Source organism: Sceloporus occidentalis, unplaced genomic scaffold (assembly GCF_023333645.1).
Source record: "Sceloporus occidentalis isolate IW3139 unplaced genomic scaffold, rSceOcc1.0.p SCAF_3, whole genome shotgun sequence".
In the NCBI taxonomy this organism is placed as follows: Eukaryota; Metazoa; Chordata; class Lepidosauria; order Squamata; family Phrynosomatidae; genus Sceloporus; species Sceloporus occidentalis.
The window spans coordinates 147,454,168-147,477,801 of NW_028316983.1; the positions used below are offsets into that span (position 1 = coordinate 147,454,168).

Sequence of the window (23,634 nt, forward strand, 5' to 3'; positions counted from 1 at the left end):
ATGATCTGTTCCTTCCCCTACTTCTCTCTCCCTCCTCATGGAAAACTCTTCCTAAGTTAAACTTAGAAAGAGGGAACCCTATCAACATGGTAAGCTTAATTACCACACAGAAGGCACCTGAAGGTACAACAATATGTATGAAGGGTAACAACCTGCACATATCTCTGTCAACTGGGATACCCTCCTCCAAAATCTGTTGCCTATGTAGCATATATGCATAGGCAAAAACTCTCCCATTGACAATTATGGAAGATGTGTTTAATAATTTATGGTGATGGAGATGCTCTAGCATGTCGGAAAGAAAGGCTTAACATTGTTGCCCTCTTCAAGCTCTAATCCCATGGAAATCACCCCCAAATAGTAGATATGCTGGGCTGGGGTGTCAGTTGCAGCCAACAGACACTGAGAGACCAAGAATTTCAGGGCACTTTAAAGACAAATAAATTTTCTTATGCACAGATTTTTGTGGACACTGTCCATGTCATTGGACATGTAAAGGGCTAGCTCCATACATCTCATGCCCTCCAACTATTCTGATTTAGCAAGGATAGTCCTGATTAATAATCTGTCCTCCCACTTTTTCAGCTGCTTTTAAAACGTTTCTCTCTCTTCTTTCTACTTTCCTTCATCTCCAGCTTACTTCAGTTGTTGCAAACTCAGTTCAAAGTGCAAAAGTAGTTTGCACTCAACTCAGCAGAGGTGACAGGAGAAGGGTGGAATCTTAACCTTCCCAGGAGGCTCAGGCAAAAGCAAACTGCCGCAGCCTGTCCTAACTTGTGTATTCTTCCTCATGAATAGTGTTTGCCATCTTGACCACATTTTGATAGTGCCCTGACCTATGCATGTCTGAGTTTTTATTAATCTATAAAATGTTGGTGGATATGACAACTGATGAAATGGATAGTGTACATAACAGTTTATACTATTACAAAATGTGATAGCATTTAACATGACACAAGACTTTGTTGATTTTGCTGCCATAGACTGCCACAGCTTTCCCTTAGGGTTCAGTGGAACAGATGTGGAGTACCAAGGAACAGATTGAGCCCAGGGGCACAGGTGTTGCAACACTCTTAAGTATAATTTAACCTCAAATTTGGCCAAGCTTTAAAAAAATACAGCAGTGTATGTTATAAACAGGACTGAGCTTTGAGTCTTTTTCTAAATGTCTGCAGTACAAGTATTATTGTGGAAAACCCACAATTGTTCAGAAATGTTCTGTCATACTTTTTGGCAGATATCGTGCCCTTTCACAAGCAAATGATATCTTAAGGGCATCTTGGGATGTTGTTCTCCAAGCATTTCCTTTGGGTATACCAGGAATGCTGATTATTCATGAAACTGGTAGCTACACAAAAGATGCTTCTAAGTTGCAGGATCTGCTGAGCTGTTTGAACTGAGCAGCTGCTTATCTTGGGAATGGAATTTCCTGTTAATACACTTTTCAAGCTCATTCCTCAAAAAAAGAACAACAAATGTCAACAAGCTTTGTTCATGTATTTTGCCCTAATATCTTTGTGACACAAAGGAGATATCACTGTACATAGCAGTTATTTTTGAAACTGTATATTTCTCTTCCTGGGCAGAACTTGGAAAGTTCCTTTTGAAAAGTAACTGATTAACAACAGTTATGTTTCTGAGCCCCCCCCCCCCCCCGAAGAAATTGTAAGTCAGGGATGGAAAGAACCCAAAGACCCTCTAAGCCAGTGGTTTCCAAACTTTGGTCATCCAGATGTTTTGGACTTCAGGATACATAAATTCCTGACTTTTCCTTGCATGAAGAAGCCCAGGGCCTATTTAATGCTGGAGGAGCATCTGAAATGATGTGATATAAATAAGTATTAATATAGATAGTATGTTGGATGTAGAGAAGTTATAGGGTAAAATCAATACCTTTGACAATGTCAGGAGAGCAGTACAATATTTTACGCAGTATGAGAAGTAACATTTGAGAAATCAACACATAAAATAGCGCAATCTCAGCAGAGGAATGGAAAGCATGTTTATAAAAATATTTTTGTGCATCGATTCCTATTACACTGGTAACATGGCATAGCAAACTCATGTGTTTATAAAAATACAAATGAAGTACTATACTTCAAAATTCTGAGTTATCCTATCCCTGCATTATATATAGAATAAGCAGATAGATAACAGTGTTTGGAGCCGTGATTTAGATATGGTACTAAAAGAACTTAGGGATGGTCTGGGCTTCCTTGCCTGTCGTTTTTAAAAACCAAATGACAAAAAGAGTGCATAAAACTTCATATACTGTACCTGCTGAAGGATGAATGCTAGGGCATACCTGGCTAATTGGTGCTGTTGATGATAGGCTGACTGGGAGGTTTCTCATTTACAGAGTTGCCATAAGTCAAAGTTGACTTGATGGCATTTAACAACAAATGCAGGCATGCACATGACTTTATTTATGCAATACTAAAAATGGCCTTGATTGTATCATTCATTTCAAAGATCTCAGCACGCGATCCTTAATTAACAGCCTGCCCACAATTTGCCTTATATAGGCCTGAAGTGTAGCTATCAGGCTTGCTTTTCTTTCATGGAAGCCAACAGCTGGTGGCATGGATGACATTCATTTCAAGGCTGAAGTACTTTTCTGTGTACCCAGTTGCAAAATGTTGCCCCTAAAAATATCAGATGAGACGAAATCGCTCTGACAAAATAGGGTAAGATTTCAAAGCAGGACACAGGAATTAAGGAGTGACTCCTGATTCAGAGAGGCCCCTGGCTAAGAATTTGTTGTCATGTGTCATCACTCCGCAACCATCTCTCTTTCCAGGAGTTGGCCTTTCAGCTGCTATGCCACGCCTTGCAAATGCATCTCCCCACAGAAATCTGAGTGTCCTGTGGGGAAAGTTTCAGAAAGCAGCTCTGCAAAAGTCCATAAAAAGGGAGCTAATTTTCAATCTGAATTATGGTTCCTAAAAGAAATGAATGTACTTTCATTATGGATAAAATAGTGAAATGTTTTTTATTATGGAAAATGTTATTCACTGAAACTGTGTCTCCAATGAGATATTGCTCACTAGGGAAAAAAAGCAGAAATATGTGCTTCCCCTTTACTTTTCTTGCTTATAACTTAACTTTGTAGTCCATCTTTCCTTCAGCGATCTCAAGGGGGCATACATGGCTCTCCACTTTCCCACTTCCCAGTAGCAATAACCCAGGGTGACCAGATGTCATAACCACAAAGGAGGACAAAATGCCACAAAATATAACAACAACAAGTTTAATGATTAGTCCTCTGACCGTATCAGTGGAATACTAAATACAATTAAAAATTACAAAATATAAAATACAAGATAAAAAATATCAAAATATTCGTGTACATACAAAGATAAAACTGGATCACACCCAAAACTTGTAAAGGGGGTTAAAACAGATACAGACCAAAATATGGGGCATTCAAGAAAATTGTAGGACTTTGCAAAATAAAAGCTAAGCACACTAAAATAACACAATTTTCATACGGTTTATTTACACCTATATATACATATACTGTACTATAGTATGAATTTAATTTCTCAAAGGGGAACAGCAAACATGGTGTTACTCAACTGGCTTCTAAGTCATGCTCTAAACAGAGGATGTTTTAGAATTCCTCCTGTACAGAAGGTTGAAATGTAGGACATGTCCTGGGAAAGGAGGACATCTGATCACCTTGCAATAATCCTGTGTATTGGCCTAGGAAACAGTATCAGGCCCAAGGCCAGCCAGTGAGCTGCAAGCATCAGCAGGGACTAGAAGTAGAATCTGCCAAGTGTTGGTCCAACTCTTTGAGCTCTTCACCAAACCAGCTTTTTACATCTGTACATTTTCGGAAGCTTAACTTTTCCACTTCTTGCCATCAGCCTGGAGAGATGCAGATGATGAGCTCTAAAGTGTATCATACACAGAATGCGAAATGCCAGGAAGTCCACATCTCCTTTTAAAAATTCTTTTAGACCCCCCGACTTTAAATGCACACTTTATAGGTGGCAGCATCTGAAGGAGGAAAAAGTAATGGAAAGTGATGTTTGTTAGATCTGATGCTTTGCTGAGTTTAATTGCTTAGGTATGAGAGTAGCTCAGTTGAAAATAGGATAAAATAATAAATTCCAAAGTATATTATTTGAATGTTTGGCACTTGTTAGTCCTGATTTTTTTCTAATTCAGAGAAAACCAGGATGATACAGTGGATCATGGGTTGAACTAGGACTCTGGAGACCAGGTTTCAAACCCCCCACTTGGCCATGGAAGCCTATGAGGTGATCTTGGGAAAGTCACACATTCTCATCCTCTGAGGAAGGCAAAGGCAAACCCCTTCTGAACAAACCTTGCCATGAAAACCCCGTGATAGATTTGCTTTAGGGTCACCGTAAGTCAGAAATGACTTGAAGGCATACAACTAATCAGAATATTTGGGCAGTGGATGATTTTCATAATAAAACAGAACTCTGATTTTTGGAGATCTGCATTTTGATTGTTAATGGAAATTGCCAGTTGGCAAATCCAACAGTAGGAAAAAACTGAGAAAACTCTTTTGGAATTCAAGACTGAGGAAAAGAGGCCAATGTAATTTGTGTTAAAGAATTTTAAATTTCATTTCCAAGGTAATTTTGATTGTCTGTGTGCTCCATCTTGTGGCCAGATTAGTACACTTCAGTAGAAAGTTTTGTGTACTGTGTATATATATGTACAGTATATGCTTTTAAGTTGTCTGTCAACTTACGGTTCATAGCCTTTTCTTAGACAAAGAATACTCAGAAGTCATTTTTCCAGTTCCTTCCTCTGAAATATAGCCTAAAGCACCTGCTATTTATTGGTGATCTCTCATCCAAGTCCTAACCAGGGCTGACCCTGCTTAGCTTCCAAGAGGTTTTTATCACATCATTACATCATTACACCAAACACACACACACACCCCATGAAGAGGAAAGGGAAAGTGGGCTAATAAGTTGAATACAATGAAAAAGGCAAATGCTACAGGTTAAGAACAGAATCAGAATAGCAATTGAACAGGCTTCAGACTGCACAGGCTGAATTGTTAATATTAAATTGTGCTGAAAGATTGAGAGATGTCAAAAGGTTGCATATTATTTTGTGTCTGCTTTTGACAGGTATAGAGGAAACCTCTCCCTGCCCCACCACCTCCAATGGTACAAGGAATATGGAAGAGAGACTTTTTAGTAGTTGCTCCCAAGTTCTTTCTGGAACTCCCAGAAAGGTTAGGTTTACTATGCTTTTGCATGCATGTGATGGAACGGATCCTCTGTGAAAACAGAAGGCCAACTGTACTTTCTTTATATTTCATTTACCCACCTACCTACCTAAATTTTATCACCATTTTAATTGAAGGCAGTCTACCTTTAAGCCTTTAGCCACTCACATATTTCCACCTCCTGTTCCTGATGAAAGATCCTTCTGTTTCCTCTAACACTATCTCCCTCAACAACCATTATGACCTGCCACTGTAATATACTGCTATAGGGTCTTGCATGCCTCCCTCTTCTGTCACAATGTCTGAGTTCTGGTCTCCATGGAGATCCAGGAATATAAAAGATGTGCAAGACACCTTTAGCTTCAGTTTAGCATCAGAGGTAACTGAGTGAGGACTTAATTCAGGCATTCTGAGTACCTTCCCTGTTCATCCCAGAAATGGAGGGAAAGGCTGCCCAGTGTGAAAAGAAGAAATGCAAGGTAGGGGTTACTGACTGCAGACCCTAGAGTGTAAAGCAGTTTTAACTTACCATATATACTCAACTATAAGTCAATCTAATGTATAAATCAAGGGCAAGTTTTGGGGCCAAAATTATGGAATTTGATCTGATCCATGGATAAGTCGAGGGTAAAACTTAGGGGCATGTAGCAAAGGATGAAGCAAAGGAAAACAATGCCAAAGAACTTACAAAATTCCAGCAGACATAACTCTTTGTGCTCTTAAGGCTGGATGGATAAGAGAGTACAGTGCTACCTCGGGTTACGAAATTAATTCGTTCCGCGGCGCCGTTCGTAACCCGATACATTTCGCAACCCGAAAAGGCGTTGGAAAGCCGCTAGCCGCGCTTCCGATTTAAATTTCGCGCCGAAATTAATTTCGTAACCCGAAAAATCTTTCGTAACCCGGAACAGTTTTTTTAAATCTAACTTTTTCGTAACCCGGAAATTTCGTAACGCGGTCAATTCGTATCCCGGGGTACCACTGTAGAGGGAGATGGTGCTTCCAGGACAGATTATACTATTGCATTTCATCAGGGAATGGTTCCTTCTTTTAAATAAGAGTTAAGATACAGCCCTTACATTAACCCATGGATAAGTTGACTCAGGTTTTTTGCATTAATTTTAAAACTAAATTTCTAGACTTACACATGAGTATATACAGTAAAATATTCCCTGTCCTGTTCCACAGAATGTAGACTTACACTCCATGTGAGATGTAATGTAGGCATACCTTCCAACCATCCTGATTTGACAGGGACAGTCCTGACTAATCCTTTGCCCTCCCACTTTTTCAACTGCTTTTAAAATGTCCCTTTCTCTCTTCTCCTTCCACCTTCCCCTTTCGTCCCCAACTTATTTCAATTGCTGCAAACTGAGTTCAAAGTGCAAAAATAGTTTACACTAAATTTACTCAGAAGAGGGGACAGGAGAAGACAGGGGTGGAATCTTACCCTTCCCAGGAGGCTCAAACAAAAGCAAACTGCTGCAGCTTCTACTAGCTTGTGTGTTCTTCCTCATTCATAACTTTTGCCATCTTGACCACACATTGTTTTTGCTTGACTAAACATATCCTAGTTTTTAATCCATGAAATGTTGGAGAGTCTGGTAGGGAATATATTTAATTGAAATCATGTATGGTGGAATATGGGAAAGGCACAGGCTTGCAGCATGACTAGAGTTCTAGACCTCCCTCTATTTTTAATTGAAATGTTGGCAGCTTATGTAGCCCTTTGAGATTCCCAGAGTCAGAAAAGTGGCCCCCATATCCACTTGAGTTGCCCACCCCTCAACTAGATCATTTAATCAGGAATGTACTGCTTTGTTCATGAGTCAGTTGTAATAAAGCCCTTTCATAATGGTGTCCATTGATAATACTATCAGGAGTGACTAAATTCTCACACTGTAGAACAGAACCATACTCTATAAGTGCAAAGAAGGTCTAATCGTTTTTTTTTAATTTGCAGCTGTCAGAAAGTATCATAGTACAGCAGCAATGAGTGCAGACTGCACAGCAGGATGGGAGAAATCATCTTGTAAAGGAACAGGACTGGACTGATGGAGGATATTTCAGTAGGTCCTGACTCTACATCACAACACTCCTCAGCTTGAGACAAAATGAAACTATTCAGGCTCACATCTGTCAGGCCAGTTTGATTTCAAGTCCTCTGGAATGTGGCCTAAGTGGATTAGGTACTTCAACCAATTTGAAGAAATCTCCAATTTATATATTAAACCTAAAGCTTACCAAGTGAGTATATGGGGGTCAAGCTGATGAAATCTTGGTGTCAGGTGTACCAGTCCATGCAGAGCACAAAGTTCAATAGATGAAAGTGGTGAAAACCTTTCCAGAACATCACATGGGAAAGTTCATGAGCAGGCCAAATTTAACCTCTACAGTCAAAGGGTCTTAGTGTTCAAAAGTTTTTTCATGTTTTGCATATGCAAGCAAAAATGTGCAAGCATGGTCTTGCAAAACAAACAAAGAAACAAACACAAAGTCCTCATTAGAGACTGTCTTTCGGTAGGTCTTCATGATGACAAATTACCATAACAATTGCAACTGGATACTACTTTAGCTCTTCAAAAGACCGTTGCATAAGCTCATCAGTCTGTGTTGCTCAAGCAGCAACAAACCAAAGTGTTCTCTAAACTTATAATGAGAGCACATACTTAGATGCTCCAAGTATGTGCTCAGAGGCAGACAGACGCCAACAAAAAATGAACAATGGGCACATGTATAGTGAGCACAATGAGAAGCTTCCATAGCTTTCTTTTCAAACTAATTGAATGCAATAAAAACTCAACATATGTGGAAAAGGTATGACAGAAATCAAACACAGGGGATTTGATAGTGTATTTTCACCTGGCAAGGGGGTGAATTGGATGGCCCATGTGGTCTCTTCTAACTCTATGATTCTGTTCTATTCTATGTATATCATAGTGAGACATGTGGTAGAAATAATGGCATGTGGAATATCACACACAACCAGCACAATGTGTTATCAGAAAATGCATCCCTCTTTCTTTAAAGATCTTGGCAATTTTTCAGGAAAATATAAAACATATATTTAAAACAGATGAGATGAGAAAACTATACCTGGGCTTATGCCCTTGCTACTGATGGGCAAAACAAAAGAACAGCCAATAAGTATGAAAGAAATGAAGTTGATCACTAGGATTAAATGTGTCTGGGAAAATTTCATTTATTATATTAACTTTGTGCTTGAGGATGAAGCTTTTTATCATATAATGTACCCTGCCTCATTCACAGGATGTTATTGGAGTGGGGGGGGGGGGGAGATCCAGATGATATAAGCCTTCTGTCTTTCCACAAATTCATTTTCATTAATTTTCTATCTTTTTTGTTTTCAGAAAAACAATCTGTTAAGGAGGAAAGGATGGAATGGTTGAACTGACTGGAAGCACTAGCAGCCCTCCATCTAGAGCCAGACATTAACTATGATTCCCATTACTGCTTTGGAGCAAAATTAGACAGTGGCTGTTGAAAGAGCAATTGTTCTGCTAAAGAATATTGTTTATTACCTTGGGATTATCTGCATTTTGAGAGCAGACGGTGGGTCAGTTTTCTGATAATTGTTTGATGTTTCATTTATATTCCACTTTCCGCCCAATAATGGGACTCATGACAACTTACAAAAATGAGAGCAAATATGGTTAAAGGTACTTACCAAGTCTTGAATAAAAACATATAAACAGTTACTGTTCAAGTGAAATTAAACTGTCCATTATTTAAACCATTTAAACCAAACCCATTAAACATTTTCAAACATTTAGCTGTTGACTTAATTTTTCATGGGTGGTCCTTACCTTTCACTGCAGATACTAAGACTCTGCTTCCCTAAGCTGAGGACTGAGACCATATTCTCCCATCAGCCGATAAAGCAGTTTATGAATTAACATCTGCATACCTCCTCCTCCAATATATGCTGCATATCTAACTCCAAAAGGTGTACCTAATTCCATCAGAAAATCATCTGACAATAATCCACCAGATGCAATTTCATTATCAGACAGAGAAATTAAAAAGCCCCATCTCTTTCCCCACTCTAGGAAGTTTGGAAATCACAAAAGAAAGAGCAAGGAACTGTTCAGATGAGCAAAGAAACTCCTCATTCATATATAGTGAGGACACACCAAAAGCAATTGCTCCAAATACATTGAGACCACTTTGTTCACATCCTTTAAGTCAAGATGTGACCAGTTCCACCAGAAGGCTTAGATTTGTAGAATGCCTCCTTAAAGAGAATAACACTGTTCTTAGAAAGGAAGAAGATTTAGAAGCAAGGATGATTAATTTTAACCTTTTGCAGAGAAAGGGGGATGAAACAGAATGTGTAAACCTCCTGCCTGATGATGATGTTATGAAGGGTGAAATTCTTCTTACCCACAATTTATCTAGTGAGTTAGTTCTGACAAAGCTTCTGGAAAAAAAAAACACACACACAAAACCCCCAGGCTTATTCCAGCTCTGTTAATAATGTAGGATTCACAAGAAATAGAAACCAAATGCCTTCACTTCTAGCACCAGAGAAATGTTGCTCAAAATATATGTCAAGGGACACCAGCAATGTGCCACCACATTGGTATAAAATTATCACTTAAACTGCCATAACAGGAAGTCATAGCAGTGATGGAAAGACTTAACCCACTGTTGGGTGAATAAGTGTGCCAAAATACCATGACACCCTGCTTTTTCATAACTGTCATTGCATCCTTTGGTAAAGAAGCAAACAAATGCTAAGTTTTCTGAAGTTGTTATACAGTGATACTTATTCTTTATTTCCCCCTTATGTATGCTCTTGATACTTTTCTTAGAAAATAATCTTCCTTCTTTCTTTTTGCTCTCCAGGTCTTAGTAAGCTCTAAAAGGAATAATTCCCTTTTAGATGCAATGATTAACATTTCCTACTGCTGTTCCTGGCCGTTCCGTTGGTAAGTAGATACAACCCATGTCCAAGAGCCATTAAGAGATTCCAGCAATTAAACACAGGTATCATGAGATGTACCAGGGCCTGTGTTGCCAAGTGACTGAATTCAAGAGATCAGGCAATTTGATATGTACAGAACTATTCTTTAAACATCCCTTGCTGAAACTTTAAAGAATTAATGTTGGTCTTAGAAAAGTGATACTAGAAGGGATGGTAGTATTAATAATATGGCACAGCTTTTTCTCTTTGGGGATTATCACATGGGAGATTGGATGTCACTGTCCTGTCCCTGTCCTGTCCTTCCTACACAATCATGGAAAGGACTTTCATATGATGTCCCGCTTATCTGGACATTGTCCCATCTGGAAAGTACTTGTGACAGTGATTGTGCAAAAGCCTTTAAAATGATGTCATGCTGATCCTGTCATTGTCTCGTCATTGAACTGGCATTGCCCCAGAATTTTGCATTAATGGGAGTTCGCGTTAATGCAATGCCACTTCAATGACAGGATAATGACAGGATCAGCACATACAATATGAAAGGCTTTTGCACGACCCCCACCCCCAGATGGGAGTAATCCGGACTTTGTCCCGTTTTAGTGTGATAATCTCTTATTATGAACAGAGAAATATGGTCTGCTTTCTTTCCTTAAATTTGATTTTAAAATTGAAGAATAACATTTAAGACTAAAGGAGGTAACTCTCTATAGAGTCTAGAGTCTTCATTTTTGGAAATGTTTCCCCATCGATATATGATCTACAACTCCCACCCACAGGGACAGATTTTGGCTTCCATGTCAGTGTAGGTCAATCCAATCAGGATAGAGTTTAACTCCTTTAAATAGATCCTAGGAAGTCCAAACTAAAATGCGGGGTGGATTCACTGACTTGGAAATCATCAGCTGCCACTATCTACCCCTGCCCAATTAACTTGGTGTATGCAATGTAATCATTATCTAGTTGGAGGGAAAATATTTCAATTCTCTCTTGCCGCTATTTCCCAGACTGAACTAGGAAGATTTTGAGACCAGCACTTAAGTGTGGTAAAACGCAGCAAGTTCGTTTAGGAAGCATGTGTGTGTGAAAGCCTGACACACTTCCTAAATGTCAGGGGATCATCAGCTCCCCTCCAGTGTCCCCAAATCTTTCAAGGAGAGGCAAATTTTTATGAACAGAAACTTTGCATTCATTGGAATTTGTCTCTCCCCAAATGATTCAGGGATGCTGGAGGGGAGGCGATGATCTCCTGACATTTAGGAAGTGTGGCAGGCGTTCATGCACCCCTGCTTCCTAAATGATTTTGCAGTGTTTTACCAGCACTTAAGTGCTGGTCTCAAAATCTTCTAAGTCTGGCTACTTCTACATGAAGCTACAGACCAGCCTTCTCTCCTGCTGTCCCTTACAAATGGATGCTGCAAATAAGCTGATCACTACAGTCCTAGAACCCATTCAAAATACCCAAATATATTGCTGTGATTCCACTTTAATTAGCATAGTTCCACCCTGTGGAATCCAGGGATTTGCAGTTTATGGAGGGCAATGTAAAATTCCCAACCAGAGAGCTCTAGTGCCTCACCAAACCACAAGCCCCAGGATTCTCAGGATACAGCTATGGCAGTTAAAGTGAAATCATATTGCTATAACTGTATAACACTATGTATTGTAACTAGGGGCCTTTTCACACTCTGTTAGGTATTTTGAAGCTGAGGAGGCTAAACACATAAGGAAGAGAAGGCTCTGCACCTAGCTAACTCAAGCTTCCTCCCTTGTGTATGTTTATGAATATGATCTCAATTTTCTGATGTATGTCTCTCTGCCCGCCAAATTGTTTTTAATTTTAACCTAATGCTGTATTGCATTTTATTGTTTTTAAACTCTGATTGTTTAATTCTAGTTTTAATATTGGGGAGGGGGTTGGGAAGGGACCATTCAGTATTTTATTGTAATGTATTTTTACTGTTGTAACCCGCCCAGATTCCTAGTGATTGGGCAGGCTATAAATTATTATTATTATTATTATTTTTCTATCACTGTTTTTCATGTGAAGATTGCTTTTCTGCAAAGAAATGTTTCTTCCACCCAGTGATTCTCTGTGAATTGCTTTCAAGAGCTTTTGGGCATAGATGAAACTCTTCTCTTCATGAAATCACTTTCCATGGGTGTAGAGACAGAAACATGTGTGGGGAAGAGCTCAGTGATGCTCTAGCCTGGAGTCTCACCTTGTGTGGGGTGGGGGAAGACTTCAGGAATGGGGCCAAAAGGACACACCCTCTCCCTCCCTGCCCCACAGCACTTTATTTGCGACTAAAACAGAGCAGGACAGGGAGGTGGAGGTCTGCTGGGTCCTCTCCTTCTCTGCTGTGTTCGACAGAGGAGGGGGGTGCTCAGCCAGGTGTCACCCCTCTTTTGGGTTGTCACCCAGTGCAATCTGTATCCTCTGCACTCCCTGGTGAAGCCACTGGAAGAGCCAGCATGTGTTCTTTCCCATGTTTTGTCTACCTGCTCCAATGAGCCTTAATCTATTTAATATTTAATCAATTAAAGAACAGAACTACCAAACACACAAGAAGGAAAAATGTGATGTACTGAATATTTACATGCTGACCAGCCAGAAAGGGAAAAGAAGAGAAGGAAGTTGGCAAGCATCTATTCCACTCCCTTTATGATTACATTTTTTCCTGTTCTGGATTATTATTCATTAACATTACATCCTTTTTGTCTTCCTGTTCCTTTAACATGCATGGAAATGGCTGCCAGTTTCAGAAAAGCCTGTTATTAATACTTTGCTTTTATTTATGGCCGCATAAATGGAGCCTCATACATCTGTAAGAGAGCCCAAGTGACTACTTTTATATTTTAACCTGATTATGTTAACCCAATGGTGCCCTCTAGAGCTCCTCTGTGGGAAGACTGCATGATTCATTTAAAGAGGCTGATAAAATTCTCAGTGTTATGGTCTCTGGAGACTTGGGTTCAAATCTCCACTCAGCCATGGAAACCCACTGGGTGACTTTGGGCAAGTCACATTCCCTCAGCCTCAGAGGAAGCCAAAGGCAAACCCAACTGCCAAGAAAACCCTATGATAGGTTTGCCTTAGGGTCAACAAAAGCTGGAAATGACTTGAAGGTACATAACAACAAACTGAATAATGCAAATTAAAATTGGGCTGGTATGACTGATAATGTGGGATTTTTTGTGTTTTACAGCAAGCTAGATGTGGCAGTGGCAGGCAGGACTGAGCTGCCATTGGTTTCTTATAAGCAGGAGATGAGTGATTTAAAGCACACAGCACAAGTGGAAAGGAGCTATTTTCTAACTTGTGCTTCTTCCCTTGAAGCCACTTCTTTCCTATTCCCTCTCAATGGCCCTTTCACCAGGAGAAAAAATGCTGGGGATATAGTGTCAGGAGCAGATGGAAACATAAGCCTAGGAGGCGGTTTAGTCCCCTCTTGGCCATCCATGCTGTACTTTAAGTGATGACCTTCAGCTCCACTTGAGGGTTTTCATATTTTCATGTTTACTGTTTATGTTACAAATTGATAAGATGATTCTACTAAACTCTGATTTATAAAAGAATTATTATTGTGGCTAGACCTTTATGAACTCCTGTGAGAAAAGGCAGGGTATAAATGTTTTAAAATACACAAATATAGCCATTTAGCATGAATTCAGTTTGGATTAATGTGCCATGCTGCCACATTCCTGTCAAAATGCTGCTTGGGGACTCTTGCTATTGTATGCCTTCAAGACAACTCTGATTTATGGCAATCCTATCACAAGGGTTTCTTGGCAAGATTTATTCAGAAGAGATCTGCTGTTGTTTTCCTCTAAGGCTAAGAGAGTGTGATTTGCTCAAGGTCATCCAGTAGATTTCCACGACTGAGCAGAGATTTGGTTTCCCATTGTCCTAATACTTAAAACCACTACAACATATACGATTGGGCACTATGCTAGAGTAACAATAGGTACACAAGCCATTATGCTTTTTTACAGGTTGCATAAGTGTACCAATGTACCAGTCATTCTACAAGCACACACACAGCCCTATTTCCCACCTTTAACTGTGGGCTGAGGAAGTTAATAGGTAAACTCAAAAGTTATAGTAATGCCTATTGTGCAGTTGTTTGTACTACTCAAGGATCCATGGTTATTGTGCTGGCATCCATTTATATTACACTAAAGTCTGTAAGATTTTGACCATTATGTTTTGTTTGATGTAACCTTTGGTCTTTCAATATATTGAACTATCCCATGGAAATAATACTGGAAGACAGAATAGGCTTATGTTGTTTAGAGTACATCTCATCTTAAGGTTTTCCATTCCTGTGAAATGTTAGTGCAGCATAGTGATTAATGTGTTGGACTGGTACTTGGGAAACCCAGGTTCTAGTCCCCACTGAGCCATGAAACTTACTGGGTCATTTTGAGTCAGTTATTCTCACTCTTGATAACTGGGACTCATTACAACAATCTCATCAAAAAAGGCACAATTCTAGAGAAACAGAATGGTCTCTGGCAAGTGGTGAAAGTAAATTTAGCTTTCCACAAAAGGTGCCATTGATGAAAAGGCCATCTTTCCCCAATGGCAGAGACACCCAGAAGAAAGGCTTTGTAAAATGACAATAGTATATAGGGAGGTTTTTCATAAAAATGTGTAATCATTTAGGCACCCAGCCCTTTAAAGGTAACCTCTAGCTTTTTGTATTGTGCCTGGAAATAGAACAGGAGCTACTGAAGCTCCTTAAACATTGTCAAGTTGTGTTCCCATTACGTGGTCTCACTTAGCAGTCTAGACACTGCATTTTGGACTCACAGCAGTTTCTAACCATTCTTCAAAGGAAATTCCACATATAGCATATTACCACAGTCTATTCTGGAAGTGGCCAGAGCATGGATTTTATTATCTCATATTGTCAGCGTGGTATAGCAGTTTGAATGTTGAACTACGAATCTGGAGACCAGGGTACAAATCCCTGCTTGCACATGGAAACTTACTGGGTGACCATGTGCAAGTCAGACACTCTCAGCCTCAGAAAACCCTATCATAGGTTCATGTCAGAAATGACTTGAAGGCACACAACAACAAATTGTCAGAAGAGAGGTATACTGTATATACTCATGTACAAGTCGACCTCATGTATAAGTTGAGGGAAGGTTTTAGCAAGGATAAGTCAAGGGTAAAATTTAGGGGGCTATAACAAAGGGGGTCTAAAGGGGAAAACACCACTTCCTCCACTCCTTCTCCTTCTCCGGACCTCTCCTGACCACCTAACACCACTTCCTTGGTGCTGGAGGAGAAGGTTTTAACATCTGATGGAGAAAGGAAAGAAGTGGATTTAAAGGTGGGGTTTGATGGGGAGAGGTTTGAACATCAAATTGGGAAAGGAATCACCTCTTTTACATGCACGCACACACACACACACACACACGAATATTCCCTCCCTGCCAGCAGCTCTTTCTGAAATCACTGCCGAGGCACATGGGGGTGGTGCTTCTTTCTAAGTGCTATTATTGTATTGATCCATATATAAGTCGACCCAGGATTTAAGGGTTAATTTTTAGGCATAGATTTCTTGACTTATAGTCTTATATGGTAAATAACACAGCGGTAATGAAAGGATTCCTTGAAATCTTGGACAGATTGGATTGGAGGGCTTGTTCAATGTGGAGGGCCAAAAGAGACCTAAAATACCCCATCCCTTGTTTTGGCTTTCAGAAACCTGTTATATCATGACTTTCTGCTGTATTACAACAACTGACGTCTGCTTGCCAACAGGGGAAAAAAGAAGAAATATAAGGCAAAATATCTGGTAAGGAAGGAAGCAGTATTTGTGGTTAACACTTCCCCACTCTCTTATTTAATGGCCCCTCTCCCCTTTTTGGACATGCTTCTGTATAGTAGGGATAAGCCATTGGAGTCCTAGGTCCAAATCTGGCCCCTGGCATAGCACCTGATTGCAAGCCTTTATACATACAATTATGTACCTCAGCCCCCTCAGGGTAAGGCCCAAACCTTATTCCCACATGCTTTCACCTGTACACTAAACATGGGGAGGAGGGTGCAATGTCACCTTGCCAACATTACTTTGATGTTGATTGACGCTGCATTTGATGTCTGAAAAAAGGCCTCCATATCAAACAATTCAGAGTCCCAATTGCCTGGACTGCCTCTTTCCATAAGTTTGGCTCAATATGTAGTTGTGGGCAATAGCAGCTGGTAGATCCCTAGGGAGTGTATCATTGTGGTACATCTGCTCTGGGTTTTATGAGAGCTATCAAAGGTGCTAGGCTTATTTTAGGGATAGTGTTCAGCTTAAACATCATACTATAAACTTGGTTCTTGTTGTTTAGGCCCAACTAGACTGAACAATTTCAACTAATTGCTGGATGGTGAATCAACATGTAGGTGAATCCCATTGATTTAACAAGTCTACTCTAGTCAGGGCTAATAATAGGATTTAGGCTTAAAAGCTGAAGTGGATTCAATAGCCCACTTTCATTGGAGTCACCAGCTGCCACTGTTGTGGATGGCACATTAGGGTGAGACAATGGTTTGCCACCTTTTTTGAGAGCCAAAATCTGTTGCCTGAGATAACTGCCTTACTCTGCATAATGGCATGGCTGGTCCTGATTTTTGTTTTCATGTTTAAGCTACATTTCTGAAACCAGTTAAAAATACAGCTGACTTTCAAAGGAAAATGTTAAAACAACAACAACAACAACAACAAAACCTTCTCCAAAACATATCCAGAATGGCAGTACAATACTGTGTTAGCTATACATGCTCAGAACACTTCCAAAGAGATTTTTATAAGGCAGTTAACTGCACTTTGGTGACAAGTAGAAACAAATAAATGACATTAAGCACTGATTTACAATAATTTGAATACTGGAGTTAACATCTTATCAATTCATACCAGCCATTTAATCGTACATAAACATATTATGGCTCTTTTACAGCCTGTGTAGGGACAGCATAATAGGAACACACAGGCCACATTCTGGTGGATTTACATTTCTTAATCCTGATGCAGGCTTTGTCTCTCGTTTCCATAGCAATGAGTGGATCTATATTCCAATCACGCTGTCGCCTGGGCTTGTTGTCTCCGTCAAGAGAACAGAGCCCGTTACGTGAATATGGGTGAATTTTTAGGGATGATGTGACATGTCGGATTAATTTTTTAAAACAACAACAAGAATACTCAGAATGAAGGTATATGTTTGTATGAGGATATTTCAATTTCACAAGTTCACTGTATGCATTTTTGCAGAGCAGTGGTTCTTTATTACAGAAAAAAATCAGTACAGAACAAATTAGATATATATTGCTTTATTGGCATAGCTCTTGGCAACTGGAATTTGTCTAGTAGGCTTATTCGAAATGAGAAGTGTAAGCTTTCTATTTGTTTATTTTCTCCTGCAAAACTGAACTGCATTCTTCTTGCCATAGATTCCTCCCCTCTGCCACCTGATCTGTTTTTATTATAACATGCCTGGTGGTGATAGGCTTGTATTTAAACATGGTCCCATTTAAAAAGTACTTCAAATAGCTTTGTTACTGTTTCAGTCTGTGTGAACAGATTTCATACCATGTATTTTTGATTGATCACCCATTACTTTTCTACATGGATCCATTTCCTAGTCCCCATTCCCACTGGCTTATAAAGCGGATCAAGACTCGGATTATAGGAGCATAGTTTCCATTTGAGCGTGCATTCCATCCTCATGATGCCGATTTCGTTCCCATTGGAATTTGGATCTGATCCCCATGTAATCAATTTTTCCAGGGAAAACCCGAATCGGGGGGGGGGGGGGGAGGTCGAACCCGGGTTGATTTGAACTGCACTTTTCTGTAGGTTTTTCTTGCACCTCCCATGTGTGATCAGGGGCAAATGAATAGGAACGACATGGGTGTCCGATTCAGGAACTTGGGAATGGGAAGAGCAGTGTTCAAGGGGCTGGTCTGGGGGTGTCACCCGCTTTGTTCTCTTTCCTGCATTATCGGCGCCATCCCCCCCCCCCCCACATTTGCATAGCATTTCCCCAGGTGGAGTGGGAAGCAGGGTAAGGCGATCGCATGTGTAGACAATTTTTATTTTTTTATTTTTTAAAAAATTAAGGTTTCAATCGCCTAGGCACTCTGTTGGGCGTCCAAACATAGCAAATTGCTACATTGACCTCCAAACGTCGTAAACACATTATGCCCCTCTGCAACCTCCCCCCTGCTCCACATGCATAGATTGACGTGTGAGGAGAACCATTCAACACCATTTTTTAACTATTGTTTTTTCTTTTTTTTACATGCCTGCTTGATTGTCCCCCCCCCCCCCAACCGACAGCCCAGGGTGCAATGGTGGAGGCAAAGGGACTTGGGGGGATGGAGGCTCCTTCTCCCTTTCCCAGAGCGGAAAAGTGCCTAAGCAATTGATCGACTGCTTTAAAAAAAACATGAAACAGAAAAACAGGTTTGAAAGACACAAATGGGAATGGGGAACAAAAATAGCCCGCACCAAAATGCATAGAAGCAACTGACGTCACTGATTGACAGCTGCTTAAAAAAAAAAAGAGGTTCCAGAAGGGCAATGGGAAAGGGGAGCAAAAAAGTCCACTTCAAATTACAACAGAGAAAATTTCAATGGATCAAAAAACACAAGTCCGTTTGCACCCTTTCGTAATGGGAATGAGGGACCAGATTCGAATACAACTCGGAAAAAAGATCTGAGTCAGAATCGCAGCGAAATACGTTGCTTTATATGCCCAGTGGGAATGGGGCCCTAGAGGGTAAGTAAATACTTAGAGCCAGCATGATTTGATTGTTGGACTAGGACTCTGGAGACCAGGGTTCAAATGCCTGTTCAGCTATGGTAACCCATTGGGTGACCTTGGGCAAGTCACACTCTCTCAGCCTCAGAGGAGGCAAAGGCAAACCCCTTCTGAACAAATATTTCCAAGAATACCTTGCTTTATGATTCTCTACTGGTACTTGAAGTTATACAGTAGCAAAGTAAATCCTTGCAGAATGCTTCAGAGCTAACAAACCTTATGCTGTAAATCTGAGTAAATTTTCAAGTGGATGCATATGCAAATCTGTATCTATGAATCTCAAATGACCAGTTTGTTCCCACTGTTATCTACCCTCTCCATTCTGATATGAAAATATTCAAGGGTGTTTTGTCTTCTTTCCAGGTGCTTTATCTTCTTTATGTGGAATCTGTATATGCCATGGCAAACTCTCCCAGCCCATTGACGTAAGCCACTGAGACAATTCCTCTTGGTTTCGGTAGAATTTTTGTTTGGATGTGTTACACAATTGGTGCTGTGCCTGCAAACCTAATTTACCTGGGAGTAAGGCCTAATGAACACAATGGGACCTCTAAGTAAACACGAGTAGGATCTTAAATTGTTTACTTACCAGGGAGTAGCTCTCACTGAACAAAGTGGAACTTACTTCTGAGTAAACAGGCTATGTAAACGAAGTACCTTGGAGCCTCTCATACTTATTGTGTGCACTTGCATGAAGATTCTTTATGAAGAACAGAAAGCAGAGAGAAACAACTATTTTTAACATGTACATTTTAGTCAATTTTACACAGAGTAGAGAAAGGAAAGTGATCTTAGTGTGATGTGTATGAGTAATTTGGTTGTAATATTTACTACCTATGAAAAACAAGCACCCCAGATAGAATTATTAGTACATATTAATCAACTTTAGCTCAATTACACTGGGCCCTCCACATGTGCTGGGACAGGAACCCTGCGAAAGTCAAAAAACCACAAATAGATTATCTATCTATCTATCTATCTATCTATCTATCTATCTATTTCCTGAGAGAACATCTCTCTAGGAATCTCTAGGTCCATCAGTGCAACTCTGTGGTCAACATCCACTGAAAGTTGACCATAGAATTACACTGGAGAACCTACAAAAGGCTAGAAAAGTATTTTCTTTAGGAATATCTAGTTCCTCTAGCACAGCTCCATGGCCCTCATCTGGTACAGTCTCACTAGAGGACCTAGAGATTTCTAGAGAGACCTTATTAATCAAATCCACAAAAGTCAAAGCCAAAAATATGGAGGGTTGACTGTACATATGTTTGCACATTATCTCTGCTCTATAACAGTGAAGAAAGCTGGCAGGCAGAGAATCAACTCACTGAGAACTATGGATACTGTGCATTGTCAAAAGGACCAATAAATGAGTGTTAGAGCAAATCAAGCCTCAACTCTCCCTATTTGCCAGAATGACCAAACGGAGACAACTGTACTTTGGTTGTATCATGAAATGACTGGTCTCATTAGAGAAGATGCTAAGGCTTGGTACAGTGGAAGACAGTAGGAAAAGGGAGGAAGACCCCATTCATTACAGGTGGATAGAGTGGTATAGTGGTTTAGAGCATTGGAGTATGTACCTGGAGATCAGAGTTCGATTCCTGCTTGAGCATAAAAAAATCCTCATAGGGTGACCTGTAGCAAGACACCATAGCAAGACACACTCACCTTCAGAGGATGGCAATGGCAAACTCCCTCTGAAGAAACGTGCCAAGAAAATATATAATAAACTCAGGTTGCCGTCAGTCAAAAATGACTTGGGAGGCACATAGCAACACAACAACAGACTCTGCTGAGGAAGCCACAGCCCCCAGCTTGCAAGACCTACGCATTCAAAAGCATGTGTAGTCCCAACATATTGTCGACATTTTCATTTAGTGTTCAAATTTTTAGTTCACAAGAATAATAACATCCAAACAATGGGGCTCGCTGCTGTGCAGCGTTACCACAGCAACCAAACGGCACGGCACCGCTGCGCAGCAAAAAAGAAGCCGCATAGAGTGACTCCTTTTTGCGATGTTGTAAGAGCTGCGTCACAGCCCTTACGACGACGCTTCCTTTTAGAGACGTGTGGGCGCTGAGATGCCCACACATCAGCAATACATCCCCTGTGTGGGAGGTGCCGCTCAAAAATGGCACCGCCCACACATACTAGGGCTTTGGAGCATGTGGTTGGTGCGCGCTCCTGAGCCCTAGAATTGCTGCCGCCACGCCGCAAAGCGCCCGTATGTATCGAGCCAATGATACCTTTTTGGGGCCAACCAAGGTGCACAATTACACGTCGCCAGCTTTCAAAGTCCCACTGGCTTTTTCGTCAGGCAAACAGGAGGAAAAAAAATTGAAGATGTTAGTCATAGTCCTGCATTTTCTGTTTCTGGTCTTAGTTCAAGACGGCAGATGAGGGCAATCTGCAAGCTGGCACCTTCCTCTTTGGCCATGAGGTCCCTGGGACATGGAAATTTAATGCCCATTTGCACTTCAAAGAAGATGTTTCCTTGGAATCCAGCATGTCTCCTTCCTTCGTGAAGCCACAGGCTCCTATGGAGGTAGACACTGCATTTCTCAAGAAGTCTTCATGTTTTGCATCAGGGCAACTTTAGGTGGAGTAGAGGTAATTCACAAAAAGTATGACCTGCTATGCCATTCTTTAAAGACTAGAGGGCGCCACAGAACAACAAATAAAACCTTCCTGCCAAAGAGAGTCTCTCTCTCTCTGACAGTTTTAAACACATTTGGGGTGTTGGGGCTTGAGGGTGAGACTACAACTCTGGAGACCTGGATTCAAATTTCGGGTCAGCCCTGGGAACCCAGTGGGTCCTCCTGGGCGAGTCACACTCTCTCAGCCCCTGAGAACGGTCATGACAAACCCCCTCTGAAGAAACTTGCAAAAGTAAAAATAAATGCATAGGGTTGCCATAAGTCAGGAACAAGAAACAAGAACACAGTCCCAAATGAGAAAGGTCCAAAAGCACACTGCGGAAATAATCATCTTTGAGACTGCATTAACTGCTCTGGCCAACACTGGTCAGAGAACTCTAGTGCCTCGGCCAACTACAATTTCCAGGATTCCCTAGCACTGAGCAAGGGCGCTTAAAGCGGTCTCAGACTGGGTTATTTCTGCAGTGTGTTTTGGACCAAAGGCAAAGCCATCGCCTTCAAGGCGGGTGTAAGGCTGGGGAGGGAAAAGGGGGACCGCAGAGCCCTGGAAACATCTCGAAACTTGTCCAAATGAAGGAGGGAAAAGGCACAAATCCTGGAGGGTTGAGGAAGAATCCTGTCAGGTTGGAGAAACGCTCCTTCTCATGCTTTTCCTTCCCTTTTCCCTCCACTTTCGCGTCGCCTCTGCACTTTTTCAGGTGAAGGACAGTGGTCTCCAAAGAAGAGCATGTTTTGAAGCGTTCCCCAAAAGGCAGACCTTACAGGCAGGCTTCGAAGGAGCAGAGAGGGCGGCCAGTCCACCGAGGAGTATCCCAACTGCAAAGGAGGAGGAGGAGGAGGAGGACAACAAGGAAATATGGAGGGCACGACGAGACATAGAAATCCCTGCTCCAAATGGAGGGCGTCTGGAAACGCCTCCTGGGCAGAAGGCTGAAATGTAGGACAGGTCCTGGAAAAGGAGGAGGTCTGGAGTGGTCTTCCTCGACGGAGCCCCCTTCCCTCCGTCGTCGTCCTTATCACCAGGCAATAACAATAAGGGCATAAAACTAAAAGGCCACTTTATTTTGCTTTCCCTCTTTTTCCAATCCAGACTCCCAAAGCTCTCTCATAAACGCAAACGTTCAAAAGACGCGGGCTTCGCACCCTGAGAGGATTCAAAGAAAGAAGCTCTTGGGGAAGGGGATATATATATATATATATATATGGGGGAATATATATATATATATATATATTCCCCCTTTCCCATATATATATATATATATATATATATTCCCCTTTCCCCCTATATATATATTCCCCATTTCCCCTATATATATCCCCCTCTCCCATATATATATATATATATATATACCCCCTTTCTCCAAGAGCTTCTTTGAATCCTTTGAGAATCTCTCTCTCTCTCTCTCTCTCTCTCTCTCTCTCTATATATATATATATATATATATATAATAACAAAAGGACAAGAAGTCCATCTGCACCCTGAGAGGATTCAAAGAACCTCTGGGGAAGCGGATATATATATATATATATATATATATGGAGAAGAAATCCACACCCTGCGAAGATTCCAAGAACGTCTTATTAATAATTAATAATAATAATAATAATAGGACAAGAACTCAGCCCACACCCTGAGAGGGCTCCGGGAACCTCTTGGAGAAAAGAAAAACGAAATGCACGAAATCCTCTCCAAACTGTGAGAGGATTCAGATCACCTCAGAGTCATAAAATGGAGGAGAAACCCATCCCCAAACTCTTAAGATTTTCGAATAAACCTCTTTTGGAAGGAAAACAATAGCAAGAATAGATGGAAGAGGAATCCGCCCAAACTCTGAGAGGGTTCAAATAACCCCTTGAGGAAGGGATAATAATAATAATAATAATAATAATAATAATAAGGCGAAGACAAGAAATCCACCCCCGCCCTGAGAAGATTCAAACAGCCTCTTGGGGGGTAAAATATAAGAAAAGGACGAGA

At 40.8% G+C, this 23,634-nt stretch overlaps 1 long non-coding RNA gene across 1 annotated transcript; it reads right to left on the bottom strand.

Moving 5' to 3' along the window:
• Positions 1–3,426: 3,426 nt before the first annotated feature.
• On the bottom strand, positions 3,427–21,665 carry LOC149316944 (uncharacterized). The gene is made up of 3 exons (XR_016280720.1): positions 21,246–21,665; positions 19,582–19,692; positions 3,427–4,005 (listed from the first exon to the last, which is right to left on the bottom strand). It is a non-coding gene; the product is annotated as an uncharacterized LOC149316944 (long non-coding RNA).
• Between the last annotated feature and the right edge of the window lie 1,969 nt (positions 21,666–23,634).